Genomic DNA, 14,120 nt, shown 5'->3' with positions numbered 1-14,120 from the left:
CGCTACCACGCCCGGCTGATTTTTTGATTTATTGTAGAGATGAGGTCTCGCTGCCCAGGCGGGTCTTGAACCTGCGGGCTCAGGCAATCCACTCACCTCAGTCTCCCAAAGGCGTGGGATTACAGGCTGAGCCACCGAGCCCGACTCTGAGTCTATATTTTAAATGGGATTCTTGTAGGCAGCATATGGTTGGGTATCTTTTTTTAATCTACTCTGACAACCTCTGGCTTTTAATAGGTACATTTGGTTCATTTACATATAAGTTGAGTGTTGATTAAAGTCAACTCTCTTTTTAACTGTTTTCTGTTTGCTGCTTTTATTCCATTTTATTTTGTTTCTGGGCATATCATTTATATTTTTTTAATTTTGCTAGTGGTTGCCCCAGGGTTTACAAACTACATCTTTAAATAGTCTAAATTCATCTTCAAATAATTTTTTATTACTTTTTAAGTAATACAGACTACTTAAGCAGAATATTTTAAATTTTTCCTTCCCATCCCTTGTGATATTGCTGTTATTCATTTTGCCTATCTATATGCTATAAACTCCCAACATTATTATTATTGTTTTAAAGAGGCAACTATCTTTTAGATCAATTAAGAATATGACAATATTTTTAATCCAGTCCTCTTTTGATGCACAGCATGGTTAGTTCCATGATCTTGCTATTGTGAACAATGCTTCTATAAACATACGTGTGCAGTATCTTTTTCATAGAGTGATTTGAGTTCTTCAGGGTATATTTCCAGTAGGGGGATAGTGGGGTGATATGGAAAGTTGATTTTTAGAGCTTTTAGGAATCGCCACACTGATTTCCACAGAGGTAACTACTGTAGTACTATAAGAAAAGGATTGGCAGTAGTGGGAAACTGCCAGGAGCAGGGGGCACACCTCATCAACAAGGGTGCCTGCACAATGAATATTTGTATACCTAACCCTTAACTGTACCCCACAATTTTAAAATAAAAAAAAATTAAAAGAAAGAAATGACAGTTAAAATAATATTTGACCATTATTTATTTATTTTCTGATGTGTTCCTTTATAATGCAGATCTAAGATTCTGGCCTATATATACTTTTCCTCTTGCTTGAAGAATTCATTTTAAAATTTCCTTCAAGACAGAGCAGGAAACAATTAATTTTTTGTTTGTTTCCTGAGAGTCTTTACTTCTGCTTCACTTTTGATAAGTAGCTGGCTACAACTTCATCTATAAAATTCTGTGTTGAAGTCTTTTATTCTTTCAACAAATTGATTAATTTGCTTTCTTTTTGCTTGCATTATAAATCTACTGTAATTCTTAACTTTCTATTTCTTTATTAGTAAAGTGTATTTTTTCCTTTTTTTCAAAATTTTCTGTTTTTTATTTTCTGCAATTTGAATGATGTGTCTAGCTTCTTAGATCTGTGGTTTATTGTCTGTTATGAATCTTAGAAAGTTATTGGTTATTATTTTTTCAAATATTTTCTATGTCTTCATTCTCTTTTACTTACTTTTCTGGTATTCCATGTGTGTTATAATTTTTTTACATTACTCCACAGTTCTGGAATACTGTGTTCTGCATAATTATTTTTGTATCCCTAATTTTCTCTTTGCATTCCAGTTTTGGAAGTTTCTATTTACCTATACCCAAATTCAATGATTCTTTTCTTAGATGTATTAAATCTTCTGACACATCCATCAAAGACATCATTCTCTTCTGATACTTTTTTAAAAATTGTATAATATTTCCTTTTGACACATTATTTATTTATTATTTATTTATTTGAGTTGGAGTCTCACTCTGTCACCCAGACTGGAGTGCAGTGACACACTCCTGGCCACCTCAGCCTTGACCTGCTGGGCTCCGGCAATCCTTCCACCTCAGCCTTCCAAGTAGCTGGAACTACAGGCGTGCACCACCATGCCTGGCTAATTTTTGATTTATTGTAGAGATGAGGTCTTGCCAAGTTGCCCGGGCGGGTCTTGAACCCGTTAGCTCAGACAATCTACTCACCTCGGCCTCCCAGAGTGCTGGATTACAGGCTGAGTCACTGAATCTGACCACATTTTTTATTTTTATAATTTTCATTTCTCTGATGATATTGTTCATCTGGTCTTGTATATTATCATTATAATTATTACTATCATGATTATTATTTTAACTCTTAACATAGTTATTTTGAAGTCTCTATCTGATCATTTCTATACTTGTGTCGTAACAGAGTCTGGTTCTGACTCTTTTTTTTTCTTTTGTATTTTCAGACTGTAAGTCTTTTTTGTTTGTTTTGCTCTGCCTTTGTCATTCTTTATAATTTATTGTTGAATGCCAGACATGTTGTATAGGGTAATAGTTATTGTGGTAAATAGGTCTTTAAAAATGAAGATTTAGCCGGGCTCAGTGGCTCAGCCTGTAATCCCGCTCTTTTGGGAGGCTGAGGTGAGTGGATTGCCTGAGTCCGCGGGTTCGAGACCCGCCTGGGCAGCGAGACCTCATCTCTACAATAAATCAAAAAATCAGCCAGGCGTGGTAGCACATGCCTGTAATTCCGGCTACTTGGAAGGCTGAGGCGGAAGGATCGCCGGAGCCCAGCAGGTCGAGGCTGCGGTGGCCGGGAGTGGCCACTGCACTCCAGTCTGGGGGACAGAGTGAGACTCCAACTCAAAAAAAAAAAATGAAGATTTATGCTTATCTGCCTAAGAGTTAAGATGTGCTTAATGTCTATTGAAACAAACATTAAACTATAGGCACCAAAAGGCTTTATAAAATTCCCCCAGTGAATTTTGTTGTTGTTGTTGTTGCTGCTGCTGCCTTGTTGCTTTTTTTCTCCTCCTCTCTTTTATACAACCACCTCAGAGAGAGTCTTTGTCTTGCAACTTTTCCCATTGTAATCCACTCATTATTGGTGACTTGCTAACATGGCAACTAGGTGATGGGGAGGAAGGATAGTCTCTCACCTTCTGATCATATCTCAGTAGTTTGGTTGGTCTGTGTCTCATACTATGTTCTTCACAAGCATTTTCTGTTTTTTCTATAAAAGTAGAACTGCCCCACCCCACCCTCACTCCTTTCTCCAGCTGCCGAATGTCAATGAAGTCACAGAATACTATCAAAAACTAGCATACTTACAGTATGTTGTATCATAGTGAAGCGACACAGACTAAAATCAGCTAAGAGACATATAGGGGAGAATCCAGAAGAATTCAAAATGCAGATCTGCTAGTTGTCTTTTCCTGATGGAGCCACTGACAGCATTCATTTCTTTCAGCAATTATGTGTGATAATGATACACATAGTATCTCCAACCAGAAAGCTTGTGTAAGCCTAGAGCTTTGGCCACTGGGCAGTTTAACGATGCTATTTATAATGGAGGCATTGGGCCATGCAGTAGTCACTCTTCCTCCAGAAAGGCTGGAGACTAAAGTTAGCCACGTGGACCGTCAGCCCTGTGTGATTGAGTGCCAATAAGAACCCTCGACAGCAAGGCTCAAGTTAGTGTTCCTGGTTGTCAATACCCCACAAGTATGCCACATTTCAAAGACAGTGGAAGGTCAGTGCTCCACTACAAGGACAACTGGAAGCTCTTGTGTGAAAACTCCTTAATTTTGTTCACTCCATCTCCCCCATTGGCGGATTTTAATCTGTATGCATTCACTGAAATAAACCATAACCATGAGTGTAATATCAGTGAGTTTCCTGAGTTCCCTGAATCAAACCTGAAAGTAGACTTGGGAACCCCCAAGTTCTGCAGATGGTGCAGAAAGCTGTCTTGTAGACTGCCCCCTAACTATACAAACACAGCAAAGGATCTTTCCAGAACACTGGCCTGCACAGTAGGACTGTGCAGCTTCTGTAGGACTGGCTGAGCCTTCTTGCTCTGCTCTGCAAGGGCACTGTCCACTGAAGGGACAAAAGACTAAAATGGATTCAATATAGCCAAAGAGCAGCCATTTTAACATTGCATACCTTTGTCATGTTTTTCTAGCCTTTCACTTTAATTTACCCTCTAATCACTAGCCAAGGACAGAACAATTTGGGGAGATAGCTATTGATAATTTTTTTACAGCCTCCTCCTGAACTTGTTTTGTTTTAATGAGCTTTTCCATTCCAAGTATTTTTTTTCTTTTTTTCTTTTTTTAATAAATTTTCCAGCCATAAGAAACAAAGTTAACCTCATCTATTGTGAGCAGCCCTTTGTGACCTTCACACAAACAAACCCCATCACCATGGCAACAGTTATGTAACTGGCCCACTCATCTGCCTGCCATCCATCACTGTAATGCCAGTACCGCTTACCTGCCCCTTCATGATGATGTGAAACAGACCACCATCCAATCACCTAATGACCTGCCCCACACCAAAGGGAAGGTTTAAAAAACATTCAGCTTCAAGCAGCTGCCTCCATGTTTTTTGTTGTTGTTGTTAAGCCCTGGCCCATGCTTTTTTGTTGTTGTTGAGCTCTGTCTGGGTCAGACTTTTCCCTAAGCTTTAAGCCCGTTTCCTGTCTTATGGAGGTGAATCTCCTCACTCTCATTCTCACCCTCACTCTCTCTCTTGCTCTCATCTACTTTCTAAATTATATTTTCCAGTACAGCATCTGTGAATTTCTTTGCATCTTTCCCTCAGTACCAAATCACAGACACCTCGTCTGACCTAACAGTCCCACTGGGGAAGGCAGAAATTGATCGGCTTTCATGACAATTCTAGGACACTAGAAAATACAAAATCTTCGAAAATTAAAAGAGAAAGACTTTTCCTAAAATAAGGTTGACAACATTTACATTTACAAACATCCATGTATGTTTTATCCTATCTTTAAAGAAAATACTAATCTATTAAAATGCACATTTACTTAATTTATTAAAATGTACATTTTTTAAAGATTAAAATTAGAGTTTTCATTTAGCTCCAAAGAAATGCCAAAGAAATGGTGATACCAACATCGTCTCTCTACCCCATCATTATAGACACAACCCATTTCCACTGTGAATGAAGACAATTAAGTGCTACCAGATAAAAGGAAATAAAAAGTGAATGGAAAAAGCCAGAAGAACATGTCTAAAATACAGGGAATATAACAAAAAAGAAAGAAAGGAGAAAGCACTGCTTAATCTAGGAATGGACATCATCCCATGTTCCCCAGCCAACCCTAGACAGTCTCAGAATCATTCTCAATACAGCACCTCAGTTGCTACAAATAGATCGAACACAAAATGTCTTCACTACTCCAGAGTTGAATTAATCATGAGCAAAAGCATGGACTGTGGTCCCAAGGCATAAAAGACCAGAGTGAGTGCCATTAGTTCATGCCTGGCATTGTGCTAGCTACATTTATATATATGATTTTAGCATCTCAGACTGACCCTTCCTTTGAAATAAGGAAAGTAAGATACAGAAGGAAAACCTGACAAGCCAGTGTCACACAACTAGTAAGAAGCTGAACCACATAGTATCCAGTCCAACCATAGTCCAGGACAGGAGCTGGCAAATGGCAGCGCTCAAGACCAACACAGTCCTTTGTCCGTTTTTTATTAGTAAAGTTTTAATTGTTTAAGCTGCTTTTACATAAAATCAGAATAACTGAGTACTTGCAACAGACAGAATAGCCTGCAAAGGCTGAAACATATACCATCTGGTCCTCTTCAGAAAAAGTGTGCTGACCCTTGGTTCAGGACATTTTATACTATGCGTAGCTTGAAAACTCCACAATAAATAAGTGCTGTTACAAATACTTTATATTTAGCACTCTTAAATTAGGATTGTCAATGATCCGTTTCTCACTTTTTCAAAAGAGAAGAAAAAAAATGAGCTATGTGTTTCTTGCCAACCATTCGACCCACGAATTTATTTCCAGAAAAAATAGAATTCTGCAACCCAAGAACATTTGGCATATGACAGTTCTAGAAATCAAAAAAGAAAAATATCATGTTTAAGACATCATTGGTTTGAGGATTGGTTGGGAAGCATTTTATTATGTTTATACTTACATTTCTATTTGTATCTAAAATAATAGTGACCATGAACTGAGCACATATAATGTGCTAGGAACATGTTAATGCTTCACAGTACTTTTCTATCCTTAAAACAACACAAAAAGATAAACACTTTTGTCTTTTTACAGAAGAAGAAAGTGAGGCTTAGAAATGTGAGATAATTTGCCCAAAAACACTCATGAAAAGGAAAACCCCATATTCAGGCTCAGGGCTGTGGGACTCCAAAATTAGTGCTCTCCCCCCGCATGCAGAACAAGGATTCTAGACAGAAGCCAGGAAAGCATGGAGGGTGAGGGTGAGGGAGAGGAATCCTTGGCAGGGCACTGGCAGCCTGCAGGCACCAGAGCTAGCACACATGACAGAGTGCAGGCCACACAACACCCTGGCATCACCTTCTTTCCCCTCTTCTGCACATGGATAAACTAAGGTCTGGAAATGTTAAGGAACCTCCCAAGACTGTTAAGTTCAGGGCACCTCTTTCTTTTTCTCGGTGTTTCTGATTCAGCCCATCCATGTCAACACCACACATAATTCAGTGGTTCTACAATGGTGGTACAGGATAATTAGATGAGGTGTCACCATGGAGGTAATTCTTCCTCCTGAGAACCATCTTCTACCTGAACAATGCATCGCTGGCACCATTGCTGTTATTGTTTTCAACATGCCAAACAATCCCATTGATCCCAGAGAAAAAGTATGACCCATGCAGAGATGGGAAAGGATTAATACTGATAGAGAAGGAAAAGTTGACATGATAATGCAGCCAAGAAACTGAGCTGGCCACCCTGACCTCTGTGCTCTTGCTGTGAACTTGAGCTCTTACAGCCAAATACAACTGAGGGTGGCCATATCCAGAGGGTGTTAAGGGCCTTTTCATTCCATTTCCTCGTCAGTAGCCTGGGAAACGGACAGTAAACACCAAGACAACAGGACAAGGAAATAAAATTTTAAGCAATCAATTATTATAAAAAGCTCCACACAGGTTCCAAGAATGAAGAATAACAAGAGTAGTGGAGGGCTGGATAAACATGGTTTTATGCGGGTTTTATTCTTCCAAATGTCTTCTATGTACAAACTCCAAATAGAAGCTAGTGCTTAAAAAAACAGAACTGTGTATCAACACCATCGTGCTGGAAGTTCATCAGGAGGCGTCAGCCCAGCCTGGCCAACCAGGCCTGGCACCAAGAGGGTCCCTCCGCCAGCAGGAGAGATGCTGGGTGCTCCTGAAAGGGACAGGGAGTGGGGCATGCAAAGCCCCACTTTATATACTTCTTTCTACATCTGTGCCATTTCATTTTTGTAATCTGTTTTTGTCTTTCTTATTTTAAAAGGAAACACAAACAAGGAAACTTTTTTCTCTCCCGATTTGCAGTATAATTTTTTTTAAAAAAAGCTGTTTTCCCACTTGGTTACATTTTATTTTTTAAAAATCTCTTGGCGATCATCAAATAGCAGTTTCAAGAAGCTGTGATGTTACTCCCACTTTCTGAAAACAAAAATCAATACGACATTTCAATAGGCATCAAAACCAAAAGAATATCTCTCTTCTCTCCTTGGTTCAAGTAAATCTTCCCTGAAAGTGGATCTGTTTATCTCTGATTAATGTCATACTCATGTCAAGACCACAAAGTGAAATAGACCATCAACGCTACTACTAGTTGATGCGAACCAAAAGGCCACAGTAGCACCAATATCATGGTGATATTTGACTGAAATAGATACTTGTATTCCTCTTTGATAATTTATTATTCAACATTTCACCTTAGTTTACCACCGTAATTTATTTATTCTTTCATTCAGCTGATGTTCATTGAGCATGCCCATATCCCAAACACAATACTGGGCACCAAAAATGCACAATTAAAGGACTACAACTCAACATCGGAGGAATAGCATTCGAGCAAGGACCCTGGAAGGACATTAGGATACAGCATGCTGGAATCATCCCTGCAAGCATGGCCCATCTAGGGAGCCAGGGGCACCCTAAAGGCAGAGCCTTACCTGAGGGAGGTAGAGGAGGCTTCCTGTACCCTTTCAGAATGCCCAAGTGAAATCCTAAGAACTGAAGTTAGCCTCATGGGGACCAAAGATATGACATACCAACAAGAAGTACAGGTACAGTCCAGAGAGATGGTAGCCCGTGTCAACCTGTTAGAGCTGCCATCTCTCAAATGAAGCTTAGGTGGCTTAAACAACAGTCACTTTATCTCTCTCAGTCCTGGAAGCTGAAAGTCCAAGATCAAGGTGTTGGCAGGATTGATTTTTCCTGAGGTCTATCACCTTGGCTTGCGGAATGCCATCTTCTCTCTGTGTCGTTACCTGGTCTTCCTTCTGTGTGAATCTGAATCCTACTTTATCCCATATTGGTTTAGGACCTGCCCCAAAGATCTCATTTTATTTTACTTTGTAAATGATTCTATCTCCAAACATAGCCACAGTCTGAGGCCTTGGCTCTTAAGACTTCAACATATTAAGTTTGGAGAGACAGGATTTAACTCATAACACAGATTTACAAGAATTCAATTCACAAGACTTATGATAGCAGAAGGATGGAAGATGAGATGGCATGCATCTCCATGACCCTGACCACTGGGAGGGAGGAGCCCTGGCCATACTTGGGTTGCTGTGTGGGTTGGCAGCCTTAGAGTTCAAGATAGGAACCACAATGGCACAGGAAAGAGATTTGGGATGAGGAGGGTGGGATGGGGTGTCACTGCAGCAGTGCCTGACCACAGGCACAGAATAAGATGGGTGATGAAACCCAGGTGTTTTTGGCCCCAAAGCCTGTGTACTATCCACCTGGCTTAGGTGCTGAGAAGAAGTGTGTCCTAGTCAGGTTGAGCTGCCATAACAAATACCTGGACAGTTTAGACAACCAACATTAATTTCTCATAACTCTGGAGGCTAGAAGTCCAAGATTGAGATGCCAGACCCGGTGAGGGCTCTTTTCCTAGCATGCACACAGTCATCTTCTTGCTGTGTCCTCACATGGCAGAAAGAGAGAGAAAGCTCTGGTGTCTCTTTTTCTTATAAGGGTACTAATCCCATCATGGATGCTCCACTCTCATGACCTCATCTAACCCAAATTATCTCCCAAAGGCCTCACCTCCAAATAACATCATATTGGTGATGAGGGCTTTAGCATACGTGTTCTCGGGGGGACACAATATCATTCACAACAGGGTTTCAGGCTGAGGATAAGCTGACTGCACCACTGCACCTCCCACTGAAGACTGTGACACCTACCAAGAGGAGGGAGAGATTGCTGGCCCCCACCCTGGGCACTGAAACCATACCTGTTTGTGATACTGCCAGGCCACGTGTGGTTCCTCATTTCACCTTCAGGGTGTCCCGGCACCAAATTAGACTTTTTTGGGGGGGGCTGGGCGCTGCCATGCAAGTTTCTTGATGAGCTGTCTCTCGCTCCAGACTTAATTCATTCACCTGTAACTCTCTAATGACTAGCACCTGTGCCCAACATCTTGCCTTCCATACTAGGTAAAGTCTTATTGCAATCATTTGACTCATATCTGGTAGTGTCTGGTGCATATGGGTGCGGAGGAAGGAAAACAATGTGTGTTTTCATTAACAGCTTGCCCTTTCCACTTCTCCCCCACTCTTCTTGATAAAGGGCAGACATATGAATTTGCTCATGCAATTATTGAGAAAGTGCTATGCAATTTTGGCATTTTTCTGATCTTAGATGACAAAGGTATCTGAAAGCGAAGGATTTGGAGGTCAGATTAAATTAATAAATGACTTTATTTTATAAAAGCAGACACAGCTGCTCTAAGCTACACAGGAACAATGCTCAGACTCTACCTCTACCCAAGGAATCCCAGCACTGCTTTCTAACGTCCCCAAAAGCCTAGCAAGACCTAGCTGAGACAGTGAAGCTCTACCCTGCTCCAGAGAGTGAAGACATTCATTTGAAATTTGTGTTAAAAGATCATACATATGTATGATTCAACTGGTTTCTCTCTGTCAGACATTGCAGAAATACAAGATGGCACCCAATGCTACTACAGTCCTCCTGGCAGGTGCAGAGGCTTGAAAAGTCAAAAAGCAGCTGCAGGCACGCCATACAATTCAAAGGTTGCACCAGTTCCAGTCTAATCAACTGAGTCAAAAAGTGACTACCTCTAGCATCTTCTTCAAACAGGAGAAGTTCATGCTTTCATACCTTCCTCTTATACCTACAGGCTCCAAAAGACTTCATACATCTTCCTCGCTTGATTTAGGAAGAAAGTTGTTTGTGAAAAGTAAAATCAAATTCATCATTTTTGTAGTTATTAGAAGAAGGAGCAAGTCCATTCCAATTCTAAGCAGAGCTGAAGCAAAGTGGAAGCATTCAGTCATTTTTACAATCTATTCATTAATTCATGTGTTCATTAATTTGCTTAAATTGCATACTTTTCCCTGAGTGATCACAGGAAGTCTCCTGGTCATTCCTCACCCCTAGACTTGCCCATCCATCCCATCCCCTGTTCTGACCTAGCTCACAGTTCTCCCTGACTCTTCAAGCCCTGCACAGTCTTTCATCAGAAAATACCTGACCTCTTTCCTCAATGTCATTCCTCCCGGGTGTGCTCCAGCTGACTCTGGGCTCACCTGAGGACTCCTTTCCTGTCAACCTTCTCAGGTGTTTGCTGTCTTCTTCCCAGCCTTCAGACCACCAGACCTGGAGGTGGGTAGATGCCTCATTGACATTTCCAGATCATTCTTTATCCCTCCTTTCTTAAATTTCTCATCAGACCCTATCACTGAGTACCTGTATCAGAGCAGGCATCCAATCCTCTTTTTGTTGAAGGAATGATTGCTATCCATAACCACCACCCCCATGTGAAGTACAGTCTAGACTGTTGGTTCTTCCTCTTCCTTCCTTGATAGTTTACCCCATGGATCACCAGGATTACTGCAATCACTCCTGCCACAGTTCTTGATGATTTGCATATACACAAGAGAAGTCCTTGCAGGGCCTAGCCTTTCCCCTCCCTTTATTTCACTATGTCCATATTAGAGTTTGTCCTCTGCTCTGTCTCACCCTCCTACTCCTCCCATGGCCACCCCTAGACCTTGGCATCACCCAAATACCTTCATTCCCTCAATCTCAAGCATCCCACCCTTCCTTCCATCCCCTTCAAGCATCCAGCTCCCTTCCTCTAGTACCACTACTGTAACAATACTGTGATTCTCATTATGACTTTTAATCCGTGGATCAGAATGTGTCATACCATGTCCTCATTTCCTCCTGATCCTGCTGAGATTGCATGGAATGTCATTATGATTATGCCCTTGCAAACTCCCTAGCTATCTGATCCACTGCCTCTATCATAACAAAATCCCAAGCCTGGCAAAATCCCAAGCCTGACTAAATGAATGACTCTACCTATTCCATGCCTCCCCACAACTCTAAATGGAGAAAAATACACAAGCATACTGTCTCAATTCATGTTACATTTGTGAAAAAGCAATCCTATTTAATCTTCCTAGTCCTGATCAGCTCCTGCTGTGCTTGGGAGATTCTCACACTTTTACTTTTCTCTTCAAACCCACAGCAACCACTTCACCCTCATTCTCAATGATGGAAATGCTTCCTGATGTAAGTAGAAGCAGGGCCAAGAGAACATCAACTTACTCTCCTCACAACATTTAACCAACCTACCTAAACCTAGACTTAAAATCTGGTTCCATTTATCTCACTCAGCAAATATTTACTGAAGAATACTCCAAGTGCTAGAAATTCTCTCTGCTTCCATCATTACTTCTCCTTCTCCTTTTCAATTTATCTTTGTGGTTTTGTTCATGCTTTTTTTAACATATCTGAGAAATCATTGCCAAAATCAAGATCATAAAGATTTACTCCTATGTTTTCTCTAACAGCTTATAGTTCTAGCTATTACGTTTAAATATTTGATCCATTTTGAGTTAATTTCTGTACATCACTTGAGGAAAAGGTCAATTTCATTCTTCTGCATGTGTATATATGAGGGGAACCAAAAAAAATCCCAGAATTTATTTATTTAAAAATTGTCTATTCTGACATGCTTAAACTTCAGTCATCTTCAGAGTACTCTCCACATGATGCAATACACCCATTGAGATGCTTTTTACACTGCACAATACGCTTTTTAAACTCATCCATTTGTATGCCTTTTAGTGCTTCTGCCATTTTTTGTTTCATCTCTTCCACTTTGGCAAAACATTTCCCTTTGAGGACTTTTTTCATCCAAAACAAACAAAAAGTTATTTGGGGCAAGATCAGGTGAATAGAGAGGGTGAGGCATGGGGGTAATGCTATTTTGGGTCAAAAACTGCTGAACACTCAGTGTGGTGTGGGGAGATGCACTCATAAATCATCTATCGTAAAATGGGCAAACATGCTGAAAGTATTTTTTTTTTTAAATTCACTGACGCCAAACACAGCCTCTCACAACAATGCTAGCTGATACACTGATGCAGATGAGTTCCTAGAAGGTTTTCCCTACATGGGGAAGTCTGTACCACAAGAGGCCTGTCCTCCAAAATATACTTCCAGTTTTGTTGGGAGGTACAGTTTTTTCAGCACCATTTGTTGAAAATACTGTCCTTTTCCCCCATTGAATAGTTTTGTCATCCTTGTCAAAAATCAATTGATCATATGTATGAGAGTTTATTTCTGGAATTTTTATTTAAATCCATTGGCCTATATGTCTGTCTTTACATCAATACCACACTCTTTGAATTGCTGTAGTTTTGTGGTAAGTTTTAAAATCAGGAAATGTGAGTCCTCCAAAACTATTCTTTTTTTCAAGATTGTTTTGGCTACTCAAGATCCCTTGGTATTCCATGTAAACTTTCAGATGGACTTTTCTATTTCTGCAGGGAAAAGAACTCTGTAGGACTGAATCTATAGACTTCTTTGATTAGCAAAGCAATTTGGATAGTATTGTTAACTTAACAATATTGTCTTAAACTATGAATACAGTATTGTGTTTTTTATGTATTTTAATTTATTTCAGCAATGTTTTGTAGTCTTCTGTATACAAGTCTATAATTTTTTGGTTAAATTTATTACTAAGTATTTATACTTTTAGATGCTACTATAAATATATACATATATATTTTAAAATTCCTTCTCAGGTTGTTATTAATGTATAAAAATAAAACTAATATTTGTGTGTTGATATATCCTACAACTTTGCTGAATTCGTTTATTAGCTCTAACAGTTATGTTGTGAAATATTTTGCATTTTCTGTATAAGAATCATGTTTTCTGTGAATAGAAATAAATTTACTTCTTTTCCAGTTTAGGTGACTTTCATTTATTTATCTTATCTATTTTCTCTGGCTAGAATTTATACTACTCTACTGAGCAGAATTAGCAATAGTAGGCATTCTGGTCTTGTTTCTAATCTTAGGGAGAAAGCTTTCATTCTTTCAATATTGAGTACTTGTATGTTTCTAGCAGGTTTTTTTATGTTCTTTATCATGTTAAGGAAGTTTTCTTCTATTCTTAGTTTACTGAGTGTTTTTGTCATTAAGGGCATTGAATTTGTCAAATGCTTTCTCTACAGCAATATTCATGTATTTGGTGTCCTCCCACCCCCACCCTCCATCCCCACTTCATTATACTATGTGGTGTCTTTCATTGAGTGAATTTCATATATTGAACCACCCTTCCATTACCGGGATAAATCTCACTTGTCTTGATATGCTGCCATATTCAGCTTGATAGGGTTTTGTTGAGAGATTTTGCATCTATATTCTTAAGAGATATTCCTGTAGTGTCTTGTTTCCATATCTGTATAATGCTGATCTAAAAATGAGTTATGAAGTCTTCTCTTCTTTTTAACTTTTTGGAAGATTTTATGAAGGAGTGGTGTTAATTTTTATTAAATGGTTGATAGAATTCATCAGTGAAGCTATCTGATCCTGAACTTTTCTTTGTTGGAAGGTTTCTTTTTATTATACATTCCAATTCTTTGCTTGCTATTAGTCTGTCCAGGTTTTATATTTCTTCGTACTTTGTTCTTGGTAGGTTGTATGTTTCTAGAAACTTATTCGTTTCTTCGAGGTATACAACTTGGTGTATAATTGTTCATAGTAGTCTCTTTTGATCTTTTGTATTTCTGTGGTATCAGTGGTAATATCTCTTCTTTCATTTATA

This window comes from Carlito syrichta, unplaced genomic scaffold (genome assembly GCF_000164805.1).
Source record: "Carlito syrichta isolate Samal-C Ts95f unplaced genomic scaffold, Tarsius_syrichta-2.0.1 Scaffold304717, whole genome shotgun sequence".
In the NCBI taxonomy this organism is placed as follows: domain Eukaryota; kingdom Metazoa; phylum Chordata; class Mammalia; order Primates; family Tarsiidae; genus Carlito; species Carlito syrichta.
The sequence above is the reverse complement of the archived record's forward strand: the minus strand, read 5'-3'. Positions refer to the sequence as shown.